The sequence below is a fragment of the Pomacea canaliculata genome, linkage group LG3 (assembly GCF_003073045.1).
Source record: "Pomacea canaliculata isolate SZHN2017 linkage group LG3, ASM307304v1, whole genome shotgun sequence".
Lineage (NCBI taxonomy): Eukaryota > Metazoa > Mollusca > Gastropoda > Architaenioglossa > Ampullariidae > Pomacea > Pomacea canaliculata.
This window is the reverse complement of record NC_037592.1, coordinates 36364006-36380931: the sequence shown is the minus strand read 5'-3', so window position 1 is coordinate 36380931 and position 16926 is coordinate 36364006. Positions and strand designations below refer to the sequence as shown.

At 44.4% G+C, this 16926-nt stretch overlaps 1 long non-coding RNA gene across 1 annotated transcript in view; it reads left to right on the top strand.

Moving 5' to 3' along the window:
• The window catches only part of LOC112559271, a 77555-nt gene extending 60930 nt beyond the window's left edge, over positions 1-16625 (top strand). The window contains exon 4 of the long non-coding RNA XR_003098310.1: positions 1928-16625. This is a non-coding gene — a long non-coding RNA (uncharacterized LOC112559271). The remainder of the gene's footprint in view (positions 1-1927) is intronic.
• Positions 16626-16926: the final 301 nt, after the last annotated feature.

The following is a 16926-nucleotide window of genomic DNA, read 5'->3' as shown; positions in this document are numbered from 1 at the left end:
AAAGCTAATAAAAATTTATAGATGTTAAGGGTATGGATGACATATTGGAGAAATACTGATATCCCGGTTTCAAAAGTATGACTTGAAAAACCCACCATAAACTCTTGGTTTCCTTCTATATTAACATTTGTCTTCAGGCTCATAAATAAAACATAAGATGAATCACGGTCTTAGCATTTCAACAGTCCGTTTCGTAAAATCTTAGTATATTAATGTTTTGGTCATCCACGGCTGGACGTCCGTATCCGCACATCTCATCAAACATTTTTTATTTTAAAATTCCTTCTTCCTATTTATAGAATTTCTCAGAAGTTTACATTATACCCTCTTTTCACTTGGACTATCAGCGAGCGCTTTTTTTAATCACGTCTGCTCAAACATTGTAAATAACATCTCGGCTTTCAAGCCCATCTCGTTGTAAATCTGATAACGGAGGGTATAAGTCACTGTCATGTGCACTCAGTACTCCGTGCGGTCGTCCACACTAAGCTGCTTCTACTTTTTTTTTAAAGAAAAATCTCCTATTTGGGACACGAAAAAAAAAATCACATGATTTATATTCTGTTGGACCTCTTCCTAAATAGTGATGGTTCTTTATCTTCCCTATTAGCTCAGATGTCCCATAACCATGTTATCTGTATCACATTTGTAAGTATGTATAAAGTATTTCAGACGCTATATTTAATAATTGTGCAGATGATACCTTCATTGTGAATGGCGTTTATTTTCCTTCTCCAAACGAATCTAATTATCGGAGGAAAGTACGACCACAACGGATGTTTTTAAGGGCAGGTTCAAAAACCATCCTCTGAAGCAGTTATGTACCTACCTAAGATAAATCCTCATTTTTAAGATAAGATACAAGCTTTAAAAAGATGTTCCGCATGGCGAGAGCAAAAGCTATTCTGTACTCACATTGAGGTACACATGTATTTTCTCCATCTGATGTACACCCACGAACTTATGCACACAAACAAACAAACAAACAAACAAAACAAACAAACAAACAAATACAAAGACACACGCGCGTGTGCATATGCCCAGTCAAATTTATGCAAGAAACTGGTTGTCCCTGTTTCTGTAGTGCGACAACAAAAATGTCGAGTCAGTCAACTGTGTCTGCAACCATCTTGACAGGGAACACTGACACCGCTGCAGTATTTCTTGCTGCGATATTTCACAGGTACATAAAAGCTGTGATCATCTCCACCCTCAACCCCCTACTGACGTCACTAACAACGCCCACCGATGTTCGACTGTCGTTTTGCTGGAGGTATTCTGACAAAACCGACATACAGTCCACTGTCAGTCTCCGTTATCACAGAAAAGTCTGAAGGAACTCAGTGTTCTAGACTTTCTTTCGTGCATTTTTAATTACTTGTAAAGCTCAGTGAAAGATATTATTTTCTCTTCGGGGCCAATCAGTTCTCTTCTCGAGGTCCATACAGGTCTACAAACATTGCCGTGCACAAAACCAAGCAACAACACAGGCGAGATGAAAGGACAGAGCTAGGCTCTGCTTCCTACAACCGTCTCTAGGTTGTAAAAAGAAAGCTTTTCCTTTAATCTTTTCACTTATATCTGACTCCCAAAGAAAACAAAACTAATTATGCCATAATATCCATCGTGGTGGACGCAGAAGGGTGTAGAATGTGCTTGTGTCAATGACTATGTGTAAGTCCAAATTTCTCTTTAAAAAATAAATAAGAAAACCTTTTAGCTACATTTTTCTTGTTTACTTATATTACACCACGTTTACGGGTCTGATTTTAACTTAAGGAGCAGCCGTGAGCTGTCACGGAGACTATGAACACTGGCTTCAGCCTGTTTAGGCAGTTGGGCCCAAAGGTCAGAAATGAGATGATTTCTTGTTCTGTTTTTTCTTCTTGCCCTTTGTCCTGATCTTCCTTGTTCTTTTTTTTTTCAGTGTTCATATGTTTGTGTGACCCTGGTGACAAACGGCAAGACTGAAGACACACTTGAGTGCTTCAAAGCACAGACTGTCAAGGGAGTCCCATGGTACTACTTAAAGTACTAGTCATCAACCCATGGCCAGGCCAACTAATGTACGAGCCAGCTGTCGTCAACTGCAACTCCTGTTTCAGTTTTTTTTTTAAACTTACTATTGTCAGAGTTCACCATCAAGGTAAGTCTGGAAGTCTGACGGGCTGACACTTGATGCGGACGCATTGCACATCAAGTTATGAGCTCGCCACCAAGTAACATGCTTCACGCGCACTTCTGAGCATATCACTGGGCAGTCCTGCTTCTCTCTCTCCCCACACACACACAAGAAATTGTCCTTACTGCACTTACTGATGTTTTATGTAACGTTAAGTGGAAATGAAATGAAATGTATTTGTTATTGAATGTTTATTTGTGATGATGGTAAACAAGATATTTTGTGCTTCTGTATTTTTTTTAAAAAGGTGACTTTGCCGGACTTATCGAAGAAAGACCCGAGTCAAATCCAGAAGCATTAGTACTTGAAAAATACACATTTTCAAATACGAATAGTGTATGTACCCTGTTATAACACTTCACCCACACACCCACCCTACCCCTAAATAGCAGTGTATATTGTCTGATGCCTTTGGGGATATTCAAATGACCATTTTACTGACGCAAGTCACTTCGAACCCGGAGACCCAGATACTGTTGTTCTGTGACATGGTGTTTGTGGTATGTAGCTCTCTACACATCCAGGGTCTTCTCTCTCCCTTTGCTCTCCACCTTTGTAGCTAACATTAAATAGTGAAATAATAGCGACTGTGCTGACACTTATGAATGTGTCTCGAGCATATCCCTTCACTTTTGAAGAAGTAAACTCGGCGTGTTTGCACAAGGTGAGTATAATACCTGGGTGTCGCTGGCGCACGAGGCAGCTCAGGGGTCAAGAGACGACGGCGATAAATTTAGTCGAGCTTCTAGCCCCAGTGTTAGTACAGAGTGACTCATTCGCTTTCTCCTCGCTGTATACACGTATATCTACAAGATCTTCCCTCTTGGGTGACACCGTGCGCCATGTTATGCAACGAAAAGTGCTCTAGAGGCGTCTGTCACGAAGCAAGCAAAAAGCTGTTATTGCCGGCACTATCATCTCCAACGAAATGCGTCTGTATGCACTTGTTATTTTAGCGAAAAAAATGTCCTGTGGGCACAGTGAAACAGTTTTTATGTGAATTGTGGTTACAACAAAACAGTTTTCAAAGATCATTACAGGTAAACCGGTGTTACAGAGAAACGGTCTCACCTAGCACGTGGAAACCTCGGTGGTGCCAAGCAATAAACCCCAGACATCTCCTGTGAATGGAGACTGATCTCTAGTTATGGGAACTGCATTTTAAAGGAGGCTGCCCAAAATAGTTTGGATGGACAGGCGAGGGCTGGAACCCTCTTGATTTATACTTGAGGTTCATTTCCGTTCATGACCTGTAAGAGTCATCGTTTATTATCATAAACCTTCTGCCAAGTGAGCAGCTGCTCGGGTGCTTGAACTCTTTATAAGCAAGTACTTTACCCTTTCCTGAATGATCCCAACAACATCGTGTTACTTATTTTTAATGAAAGGCATCCTGAACGCATCGTCAATATGAAGCTTACCATGTTTCAGTCAGTATACACATGTATACTTCATCTGTTCTTATCCTAGCCTACACCCTTGTAGAAAACACGACAGGTAGGAGTGGCAAATTTGACGACACTTCTTTTAAAGTGGTTTCAGCTGGTATCTGGTCTTTGTGAGCAGATACAGGTCTCTGGGCAGGTAGGCGTCACAAGTTTATCAGGTTGAATGAAATAGTAAGTGGTTGGTTTTTTTTTTCTGGTCCCCACTGCCTTGAGATTCGAGAATTCCCCCTTTGTCGAAATTATCGGGTGACCCCACCGTCCTTCATTCACCTGATCTTAGGATTTGTCAAATCATGTGCGACAACTGCCGCTGTGGCTCAGGCCGACGGTTACATGACAGACAGAGAAAGCTGGCGAGTGTGAATGTTGGGTGCAAGTATGGCTGCGATATCGGAAAAGAGATTAAACGAAAAATGGCTAAACGGTGAGCTGATAGTTCCCTAAAATCTTTCTTGTTAAGTCGTCGAATGACCCAGAGAGACGTACATCGCACGCTCACGGCAGAAATGTTATTTGTATTTCTTCAGACTGACAACTCAGACATATGGCTGGGCGGACTGACAAACGACAGACAAACGGACAGACAGACACTGCTACATTGCACGGCATGCAGATTGTTTGCATCAACGAGGTAACAAGGGGACAGATGTGAGAAATGCAGACTTTCAACGTCCGAATAACCCGAACTGTCGCTGTGATTGGTGTTGACTGCTGGCAATGTTGTGAATGGTGCACCAAGGTGACGTAGTACACAGTTAGAGTGACGTAGTACACTGCCAGCGGCGCTCGTTGATCGCAGGTGCGAATCGCGCACTTTGCCAGCGGATAGTTAATTAACGGATGGGTTTTGGAAGCTGAAATTTACAGGTTATGTTTATATCGTGTATATATACTGATATCTGCAAAAAACACAAACCATTCAGGTAGGTCTTTAAAGGGTGGACTCGTACCCGGATGAGACTGGTACATGCGCACGGGGGAAAAATAGTGGTGGGTTGGGGGTGGGGTGGAGTCGGTTTTCTTCCAGTGTCGAGTGCACAGCTGTGCTGTCTATATGCCGCCACCGATTGACGCGACATCATTCAACACCTTCCCGTACCCCAACCCCGGACCTCCCTCCAGAAACCCTTGCGCACCCTGCTCAGCAATGAATCATCGGGTGTTGACGACAGTGTGGTTATGGAATTAGGCACCAGTCCACCGTGGTGCCAAGAAGCCTATCATATCGCTTTTTGATTTAACCTTTAGATTCCTGTTAGTCCTATAAATGTCTGTTGGGGTGACGTTGGCTGAGTTGGTTTGAAAAATCACCTTGTGAAACTTTTTTCAGATTCAACCCTTCTAAGATAGGTGGCGTGTTTTTTCAACTTATTCATAAATTTTAAAGTCCAATAAACCAGACACACAGGCGCGGGTTGAAGAAGTGAAGAGCGTGTCCAGTCTGTCAGCTGAGATCGTAGCCCAGGTCATTGTTTATAAGTGGTCATGACACATCCTTTCACACCCATTCCCCCTTAGTTTCACGTCCAAGCTAGAAATCGTGTCGAGAGCAGCGCCATCTCATGAATATGTATGACAGCCCCCTGAGTTAAAAATGACTCGAGTGGTGCCGCTACACTCACTTTCAACGCAGTGTTATTGCTCCGCTGTTGTTGTTGTTTGTTTTTTTCACGTATGCTCGCTGCTAGTTCTAGTAATATTCAGTCGGTTCGCTAACCGAAAGTAGTTTCCATAACTGTCGGCCGTTACGTCATGTTAAGGACATGCGCCCTGATTGCTACGTGATATTTTAGTCGTGACTGCAAGCTGTACCACGAAGAGATGTCACGAGAGGACAAGAGGTTATCTCCCTACCTGTTGCCTTTCTCTCTCTCCTCCCTTTCCCTACTCACGACCTGAGGGAAAAGCTAATATCGGAGTGGTTAGAGCAACGGTGTCCGAACCCGAAGGCTAGCATATTACCGGTTCAATACCTGTGTGATGCAGCGTACTGCCCATACTCTCTCTTTCCCCTTCCAACCCCTCAACCACCAGTCGATCCAGGATGGGTACTTGGCTCCTGTAGAGGGTAGGGAAACGTCAGGGAGCGAGGGAGAGGAGATGAGCATCGCCCTCACATAAAGCTGGTCGTGTGAAAAGTGTTTTAATACTTCTCTCCCCGTTCGACCGTTGCGTCACGAGCTTCACTTTTATGTTTTTCTCTCACCTCTTCAATCTGGAAGGACGTCACTGTCATCTCTGTGACTCCAGTCAAGAACCATGGTGACATGGCGAGGAAAATACTGCAGTCCTTAATTTAAAATAAATTTCTAAGATACTAGGTTCAGATCAGTGCACGAGTTACAGAGAACGCGCTCACGTGCGCGACCGCATATGAAAGTGTGAAGAATGCAGGGACAAGATCAGTCGAGGAACAGATGCAAAGTCCATTCACCTCGCAGCACCCGGCATTAGGATGCGCCATGCTGGACATCTAGTATGACACTTCGCTCATTCTCTCATCTGACTGTTAGGAAGTCAGTGAAAATGTTAGCTTAACATTCATTTTGTTTAAAATCCTCTTTGCAGACAAGAATGTGTTCTTGTACATACTATATCAAGAGATGCTGCTTATGTCTGTTCTGCTATCTTTGCGCATGTACAGGAAACAAAAGCGATCGTGATCATTCAATCACTCTTCACGTCTGGCTTTCTGTCTGTAGCTCACACAGTGGCTGGTACTGCAAGAGAAAAAAATTAATTCATCAATGTCATCTCTCTCTCTCTCACACACACACTGCATTTTGCTTTTCTTTCTTCGGCTACAAATGAGAGTATATTTCTCCCGAACACGGAATAAATAAACGGCCTTATAGAATTCTATATCCTAATCAATTCATAAAAGCACTGGGATTAGGTAATTTAAAATTCGTCTCAAGTAATTTCACCGGCTCACTTTGTCCCATAGTTAAGGGCGTGGTGACAAGTTGAAAAGTTTGAGTTTGTTTTAAGGCGTGGAAACGAATTCAGACACAGATCTCTCTCTCTCTCTCTTTCTCTCTCTTGTATTACCACTTTGATCAAACGAATACATCAGACTGTCGTCAACCTTCAGCCCGTTCAAGACCTTCCCTCCACCCGGGTTTGTATAAGATTAGTGCGAGCGAGCCAGGGTAAAAGAACGAATTATTTCTTCAGCGGTACCGCGTCGTTACCTCCCAAAGTCACGCTGTGTAAGAAAGCCCTCCGTCAACAAGTGTGCGCGTGTGTAGAAATACAAGCCGAACAAGGGGAGGGACAGGCCTGTCATCTGTGAAGTATGTCACAGCCAGCAGATGTCCTTTACAGAAAACTTCCATTACAAGCAGCGACTGAGATCTTGTTTTCTTTTCTTTTCCGTCACGCTTGGGTACTTTTTCCTTTACAATTCAGTATTTTAAATCCAAGTATTTTTATAATCGTGTACCAGTAAACATTTGTGCTAGAATTCTGTCATTTGCATCTGTCAGAGAAACAGGCCAACACTTAAGACTTTGATAACAGTCGTCCCAGAGGTGACAAGGTCTCTGCATTGCTGTTTGTTTTGAAGAAGTTACTTATCGGAGGAAAAGGCCCGGGGTACCGCTGGGGATTGGATCTCCGCACGGTGCCGCTAAGCAACCCTTCACGACCTGTCGCCTGTCATCCTACTAGAGTTGACGCCTAAAGTCGGGAGCATTTAGCCCAGGTACAGCTCATACCAGCCCACAACCAGCCCACCTGCTCTACAAGTTCCAGTGCAGACTGCAAAGGTTGTAATGATTGACGACCAGACGACATACTTCATAGAATGTTGTAGGATTTTTTTTTTTCGCCCTAAACCTAATTCACTATCATAAACAGAGTTCAAACTCTATACTCTTCCCAGTTAGAAAACCAGAATCAAGCTGGGAATGATCGCCGAACCGAACAGTTCAGTAGTTCAGAAGAGGTTGCATCCAATGCGCGGCGACCAAGGAACCGGAGGTTACGGACCTCGCTGAGGACTGATCCACGGTAAGATTATCGTTCAGCCTTTAAGAGATCTCGTCATTAAACTTAGAAGAATAGTTCAGTTCCAACCCTTCCTGATGACACGAAAATTGTAAGGTGTCCACAGAACCATTTAGACTCTTAAGGCATTTTGTCTCCTCTTAAGAAGGCTACACCTGGTTCTACACAAACCTGGCAGGCACGACAGTGCCCACCTGTATTTACAGGTAATAAATGCGGATAAAATTCACCAGCGATGTGTGAGGCTGTTAAGGCCTAAGTACAAATGGCAATCTGATTTAGCTTTCTGGAGGCCAACAGGAGCAGTGCTGAAGTCCTCACGTGACCACTTTCTTACCCCCGCGGCCAGAGTTTGGCACATGGAGTGCGAATTGGGATCTCAGGAGATTTGTCTTATGAAGGTGCGATCACGGTTTCCACACAAGTGGCCCATTATCTGCTCTGGCCAGACCTGATTACCTGGCGAGAACCACTACAGCCTCCACCACCACCACCTTCTACCCGGGCGTCCGCCGGAGACTTGACTCTTGACCTTACAAACGGGGTGTGTGAGCGGGTAACAAGCCTATCAGACTTCTGTCTGCAAAACTCCTGGTCAGGCCTGACGTCTACAGCGTGGTGGAGCTACTTGTTATCAACGGGAGGGAGAGACCTTGTCAGGACTAGTTGAAGTTCTCATTGTTCATAACAGCGGTTTATCACTCTTTCTCTCTCACTTGCTCTCTCTCTCTCTCCCACAAATACACGCCATAGACAGACCCTCGTGAATACGTGTTCTACACAGGCACAAAGGGAAACAAGCACAAGAACAAAGACTCATGCATACGCATTCACCTAGTGCTCAGATGCATTGTGCCGACTGTACGTGAGTTGTGATCAGTATACTACAACTCCGGTCCTTTCAATGATACATAAAATAAGGGCATTAGTTGGAAATTATTTATGGATAGTTCGTCTGTTTTCAGCAACAACATGTACAATTAAGGTGACCAGACGTCCCGCTTTAGGCGGGACAGTCCCGCTTTTGACCTCTTGTCCCGCCTGCTCAATGTCCCGCTTTCTGGCTTTCTAGCAAGTCCATCAAATGTCCCAGTTGTCTTTAAAAATCACTTTTTTTCGACATTCTTTGACGGTGACGACACCATCACCGGCACGTGTCCCGCTTTCGCCCCGGAAACGTATGGTCACCTTATGTACAATACTTTAAATACATATGCGCTTTCGACGGCTCGCATTTTCGACCCTGATGTGTAAGGATCCGTTTATTTATCAAGGCGAACAGGTGAGCCGTACGATTTCTTTAATTTCTCGAAAGCGCATTTTTTCTCTTTTAACAATTTTTGCATTCGAGATGTTGATTAGTTCTATGAATAGCATTTTTATTAAGCAATATGCGTTCGCGTTCAGATTGGTCTTTACATGTGGATTGGTTTCCCCCGTCTACCTGTAAATCGCATAGACATGCAGGTGACTGACCGGACACTGCGGGTCGTGGGAGCTGTGCCAGGACCTGTTCACCTGCTGTTTGTGCACGCACTCCCACACCTCATCGCGTCCGACACCCGACTAAAGGGATACACAACACTCTTGACCCGCTCCCCTAGTTTCCCTCCAACACCTCCCCCACCGCTTTTCTCGCCATCATCCGCTTTTGATGGAAGCCTATGACACCCCGGGTACCTGCTGACCTCGTCCTTTGTCGGCGGTCAGCGAGAGTCTGTGCCTTCCCACCCCCGCAACACGTGACCTGAGTGAGGAAGTCTGTGTGCAGTTGAGGTTGGCTTTGGCAGGACGAACCCAGTTTTCTTGTCTGGCGGCTAATTTAGATAAGTGATGATTAGAGACGTGTTTGGTGTTGGGACTGAGATGAGTGCCGAAGGTTCTCGCAAACATGCCATAAAAAGTCACGGTTCCCATAACTTCACTTTCTTCATACACGAGTGAGCGCTATCTGGCCATACTCTCTTCCTTCCCCACCCAAGTTTAACGCCATTCTTTTTCCACCCGTACCTTCTCTGATAAATCAGAAGTTTCCCCAAAATCCACCTTCAAGGAACTGAAAACTGTACGACTGATGGGATGATGGGATGATGGGATGTATTTAGTGGTAAGGAAGCTGCTGGTACGACTGCTGCCCCGGCACTCCAGCCTGACACTCCAGGCGACAATCCTCTCAAGCGGCGTTTCTCAGTCCATCCCATGTTTACCGCGTATTGTTTGTCCTGGCGCTCTGTACTTCATTTCTGTCAGTACTACTGTCCGCCATCCTCCACTCACTCTGCCACTCCCCCTCGTTGTCTCACGCGCACTTTTGGTCAGTTTCTCTTTTTCTCTCCACTTCGCTCTCTTCTCCTTCTCTCTATTCAAAGCTAGAAGTTGTGAAGTTGTCAGGGAGAAACTAGCCTTCCATCATGCTCTCCTGCCCTAAACTTCTTGGACTTCTGACAAAAGGCCGATGAAAACCTCAAATAAAGTGCTGCTATTTTTTCGTTCCTGTTGCTATTATCTTTCTTCAGGAATTCAGCATTGTCTTCTCATAGCAATCATCTTCTGTATAAAATCAGGAATACTGTACAGAATCTTCCCGATAAGTTTGCTGTCTGAATGTATAACATTGGATTCATTAATCCAGGTAATTCAGTTATAAATTAATAACACAATATGATGGTTTTGTGTGTGCCATTAGTCCAACAAAACTACACTTAACATGGATGACCAACCTACAAACATTCCAAGAAGCAGGGCTAATTGTAAATGTACTGTGAAACTAAACTGCACTTTCTTGATTTAGTCAGCATTTTCTAAAGACTGTTTCCATCCTTTTCTGTTTCCGAAGAAGAAGAAGAATAGTAACTTCGGTAACATCAGATTCACGTGTGGTGGAAGAAGTTGGACCACATAAAAGCCAGAGTTAGCGCCAGTTTAGTGGCAATAAAAGTCGGCCCCTCTGAGCTGCGATCCCTGTTCCAAGCATGTGACTGTCGTCAGGCCGACACCGACAAAAAGCCTGCAGGTAGGATTCGTGTGTCAAGACCTGCCGAACAGGTAAACTGGCAAGAAAGTGTAGCTACATTTGACAGCACTCAGGTGGACCACATGCCGCGCCGGTGAAGCCGAGCAAAAGATACTTTCCAATGAAGAGCTTCACGGACTGAGTGTCAGGCGACGGTGAGTCTGCAGTGCTCATCCTTTCCATCAACACCAGTGAGACCACCGAGACGAGCTCTTCACTCTGTCATCACAACCTCCCCTGACCCACTTTCCCCTCGCTATTTATTTATTTTTTGAACTTTCACGAGGAGTTAGGTTTGTCTTACGATCTTGATGTTTCGCTTTTCACATTTTGTCAGGTGACAAACTTTGATTTGTTAAAGCTCAGTAGACGTGTGAGGAGTTCTAGTTGTTATGCAGTTGCATCTTTCGCATATTTCATGTAAGATATGTTTGTTGACTGATTTATTTGTCTGTTCGTTCAGAAGACCATTACTTTCGAAATGGTGCTAGTGATGTTTAAATCGTATTATGAATGTCTGGGCAGTGACTGTAATAAAAGCAAAGTATCTTGCCTTGACTACTCATCATCTCAGACCTGATTACATTGGCTGGTGACCAACTCATAATTTGGTTGCTTTGCCACCGTAAATGCTACGGTGATATTCTTGTTATATCACCTACAACGTCGATGTCACCATGCGCAGACTCGTCTATACGAACGACCAAACCGCTGTTGCCATTCCTATTTGCTTCAAGTTATCCTCTCATCGGTTTCTCTGCGACGATAACAAAAACGTGAGCTTCACGTACGCCCATTTCTGCAGACGATAGACTTGACCACAAGATAACGGGATGATAGCAAGTTAAGGAGACAAATACGTAGTTATCGGCGCCTATACATGTGTACACCTTGCCATCCTCAGCGAACATTAGGGACGGTCGTTTGACAGTCTTCACTAGCGTGTCACAGATGAGTGCGCTCCGAGTGCTGGGCTCACTGCTTTTTTTTTTATCAGGTGCCGTCAACAGTCTGCTGGCACATGTCACGCTCCACTGGCCTTCCCCTCCCCTTACCACTCCCCAACCCCACAATGTCGCAAGAGTCGCAAGTGATAACAGCGCCGCTTGAGAGCTTTTCATGGCGAGCGCACACGTCAGTGGAAACCAGACTCCCCTCAGAATCACGTGTCCATGCAGCTTATGCCTGCGCATTTGTGTAGAAAACATAAACCTCAACAACCTCCTAACCCCATCCCTCCCAACCCACTCTTCTCTGGCTCCCGCCCCTCAAATAAAAATGAGAAGAATTAATCTGCCGTGTCAAGGGAAGAATGCACGACGTCTCAAGCAGGCACGTTTGCCGAGCTCAGGTAATCGGCCGTTGTGTCTTCACTTGTGTTATGGTGTTTGCGATGGTTTCAAGATTGCAATACAGAAAACCACACACGCACACACACACGCACACGCACACGAGTGTGCACATGCACAACATTTCGCATGCCAGGCTAAGTTCCTGAGTTCCGGCGACTCAGCTCCGCGGTCCTGTCAATGAACCATCATGACTGTTATTCAGCAGCTTGACTAGCCAGATGACCACAAACATTTCTGGGTTGTGAAAATACAAAGAGTGCACGTCTATTTTAATTGTTTCACTTTATTTAGCAGAAAATACGTGCATGCAGGTGAAAAATGAATATGTAGACATTTACATTGCCTCTGAGCTATTCCTTTAATTTGTGCAAAATAACGTTGCAGACGTTATTTCACAAAAAAAAAAAAAGAAAAAAAACTTTAATGCAGCTTTTATTTCCCACTTTGCATAATTCAGATATTACCACACATAAGAAACTTTCGGTGTTTCCTTTTTTCTTCCTCTTCAACGCTTTTTCCCCCCTCCTCTCCCCGAGAAAGATGGGCGGACTGGCGCTGTAGAGCAGTATGTTGACATCATGTGGCGGGACGACACGCACGACTGCTCTAATCTGCATTTATACATGCAGCAGCAAACGTCACAACACAACCATAACTTTCGACCTCCAAAAATCTCCTCGCACATAGCAGACCGCGGGCAGGATCAGGGTCAAGGTTCAAGTCGGGATTAGGAGTTTTTCATTTCTCGATTTCGTCACAGAATGCTTGGCTTCGCGATTTATTATAGATTAATTACTATCATTATTCAGCAAATCAGCCAACGATATTGTTTCTGATTAATTTTATTTTCCTCTCAGCCTTTTGTGAGGGCTGAAGAACGTGCCGACGTTCACTTTCCTGTTTGGGATTCAGAACATGCGCACTGAATACAGTACTTACACACCTGTCTTTATTGTTCAGCTGTTATTTACACGCCTCACAGCTGTGAGGTCCTTCAAGTAAGAACTTACAGCTGCAGTCGTGGGAGTGTCATTTTTCAGGAACACGTAGACTCGCCATTAACATTAACAAATACAAAAAAACTCCTTGTCTCGGTGTCTGCTGTCGGCGACAAGTAAGTTACGAACAGCCAAGCACCTTATTTTTGTTGTTGGGTTTTTTTTAACAGTAGAGGGTGTGATGCGGACAAGAGCGCTTAGAAATGACAGCTTAGTACGTCTTTTTTTTTTCTTTTCTTTTTTTTTTTTTTTGAGAATAAACCATGACTCATGGTTAGCGTCGAGAAAGGTGGTTAAACTCCTCCTGACTGACCTATATCACATTTGCAAGAACACCTGAACGATGGAGAAGGTATAAAGTACCAGAGGTTCATGTTAACAAAGACTGTGGTTCACCATGTGAAGGGACGTGGATAGAGTCTGTTCGTCATATGGGGTGGGTGGGTTGGCCAGCAACCCAGTACATTAATGGTCTAAGGGTCTCAGGTTCAAATCTCGCCTCGGAGCAGATTCATTTCTGAATGTGACAGCTCGTTGAATGTTTTACTTGGGGTTTTCTGGTTTTGTCTTTCTTCCTCCGTCGTGAAAAATTACCAAATGATAGAAAGAAGCTGTCAAAATAAACCGAGCCTGGTGCTCAGTCATACCAACAACTTAGGAATCCCAAAACATCCCGACCATAAATCACGACGGCCTTGTTTTTTAGTTGTTTTTTTTTTATATTTGGCTCAATCATTTGCACGGAAATTAATCCTTTCGATGACAAATCTTTTCAGCATGACGGTCAGCCGAGAAACAAGCATTCGTATATCTGCTACACTATTCTCAGAGAGAGGGAGATTGTGTGTTCTCATTCGCAAACAAAGATTGTCACTGCAGCAAAAGCATTTTCTTTTGACTCAGCAGGGCAGAGCTTCTGTTTTCCTTACTTGCTTTATTGTAGACTCGAGTGTCGGAAAGATAAGAGGACGCCCAGTTGCAATTTTAGATCGATTAACTGAAACGTCAGACGATAAGCAGCGGGTAGGTGGAGGCCACCCCGGTGTCAAGTCCAAAGCGACGCTGTTATGGGCTGCGTAGGTAGGAGGCGAGTCCTTGCAGGTCTTGCGGGCGGATTGGTATGACATGACAACCTTCCACGTAACAAAAACATCAGCAAACATCCCGCGAGGTTTCCCACCCGACACGGAGAAGGTGGGCCGATAATCCGTTTGCTAACAGAGAGGATAGCGCGATCGCTGCTAGTTCTGAAAGGATACTGCCACCTAGGTTCCTATTCATGAAGTACATTTAGCGAGCCTGTTACCCTACCCAAGCTGCTAAATTGCTACCCGCAGTTAGCCACTAAACCCCCCTATACATGGACTCAGGGTACGCCTACCCACCTAAATTCTTCAGCCGATAATTTATCAGAGGAATCCCCTTCCGAACGGTTTCTTCCATATAGAGTAAATATGATGGAGGTTGTAATTGAGTTCAACAAAAGCGAGCACGGGGGCAGTGGGGGGTAGTTGGCGTGAATGGGTGTTTCAGGGCGACCCAGCAGCTGAGGTTACATCACGACAGTAGCTGGTCATGTTTCATATGCAGAGAAAGAACAGAGTACAAAGAATTTTTCTGGACCTTATAAACTGGACAGATGTATGACACATAACTGTTTGATTAATACCTTTTTATATTGAACTAATATGAGAAGAGCAGACGTCATAAAAAGCGAAACGAAACATTTTCATGAGACATGGCGCCTTTGGATTTTCTCCGCTAGTCATTTGTTTCGAAATGAAATTTTCATATTTTTGTTGTCTTATATTTACTCGAGGACAATTATTAAGTGGTCAGAATAAATAGATCCTCTAGCTTCTTGCCTGCTGTTTTATTTTTGAAAAATGTTTCTCGTATTGTATGTTTCTCGCTCCCTCCTTTGACTAAACGACGCATGCGCAATGACATTTTTGCTCTAGAGTTCCCGCTGTGCCGCTCCTCAGAGGCTAATGAATCAGGAGTTAGTTTGCCTGTCGGGGTAACCTAATCACATAGTTCCCTACTCAAGTTACCGCAGTTTTATTATCCATGGGTATATTGCCGATGTCCATAAATACCAGCCTTGGGTGTTCATACGGAGGACAGCGAGACCTGAAGACTGTTACAGTGAGGAACAGGTGACAGCAGGCTGTAGAGGACTGCAAGGTGCTCGTCAAGACTTATGAGGGGCAGGACGTCCGACTTAACAAGACTAATAAACACATCTATTTTCCTGGCAGTCACGGAAAGTGTCTTCACATCGCGATGACGTGACGTGACCCCGAAGCAAAAGACGATAACAACGAACGTGCCAACAACACTCTGTCTCTCTCTCTTCACTCTCTACCTCAGTTTTGCTTACAAGCTCGCTCAATCTGCCCCTCCTAAATGTTTACGAGAGTACGTGCCTGAACAATGAACACGCGGAGGTACTAAGCACACGATGAACAGTAGCTGGGGGTAAAAAAATAAACCTCCCCCAAACACAGCTAGAATGGAGGGACGAGCGAATGACTTGACGGGAAGGATGCCTCAACCTCAACAACGACTGTTTACAGGCACGTATGACGGAAGTGTAAACAGACCGACAGGACAGCTATGAAATCACAGGCCAAGTAAACAATGAGTATAGTCTTGTTAGGTGGCTACAGTCTGGCTATGCTAGTCATAGTCAAATACCTGATACACGCCCACCAAGCTATGACCAGAGCATGGAAGAAAATTCATGACAAATTAAATGTTCTTGATTAATTCCTGGTTTTACCCCTTAATGAATGAGTACGATCATAGAGTTCTAGAATTAAAATTCTTCACCTTACGGGGAGACAAAAAGGAGAATATTGTGAAAAATAGCATGTACAAGCTTCGAAAGAACAAAGTTCGAAGGTCTTTTAGTTCGTTGCTTTGTCCTTCAGACTGTCATTAAATGGATGATGTGCAGTTTCAAAGTGTCGCTAGATTTTGTGCTAACCTCTCGAAATAAAGGTTAAATAGAAGCACAAGAGAACAGGGGAGGGTTGTGGTTGGATTGGACCTGAGGAGGGACAGAGTTAAATCACTGTTGTCAGAGCACGGCTTATAGGTCTGAAAGAGAAGCGATCTTGACTGAAGATTCAACCCTCAGATAGCCATCGAGGCATGCCATCTCATGTTTCACACACACACATATACTTCAAAGTGAGCTTTTCTCTCTTTTTTTTGTCCCACACGTGCGCACGCAGATCCACGCAAGCACGCGCGCACAGACACAAATTCAAAGCTGGCTTTCCTAAATAACTCATCATTCTATACATTCTTGTCCCTGCTGTCGTTGGGTCCATACACTGGCGGCACAATGTATGTATTCTTCCTCCCTTCACGATCGCAGCCCTCGCGAAGATCCTTTAGAAACTGTGAGAAGTTTCCGAAACCCACAAAACTATGTCAGCAGAACCACTCGCTACTCCAAAACCTCCGAGACTTGGCAACCTGAGAATGTGCTAAATGCGAAATGAACCCTTATCTCTCTGACATATTCCGTCACAGTCGACTGCTTCACTAGACTGACGGTTAGAACTTGAACTTTTTTTGTTATTCGTATTATTTCGAGTCCAGGTGGTAAACGAGGACCTTACCCGACACAGTGATTTCGCGTCACAGATAATCGCCAAGAATCTGGTTTGTGGGTGTGAGTGGACGGAGGGTAACGAGGTGGTGTCGTCGATAGTAAGATAACTCTAGAAGGAAATTACGTGGAATCTACGTGAAAACTACGCATGGCATGGAGCCGCGTTACAGTCGACTGGTTAGCTCCTGACTCGTCAGGGCGCAGGTGCAAATCACGTCACGTGCCACAACGCATTCTCTCAGCGTGCTCGGTCTGCTTCAAACTTATGTGATCATTCTTTCTCAGGTATGAACA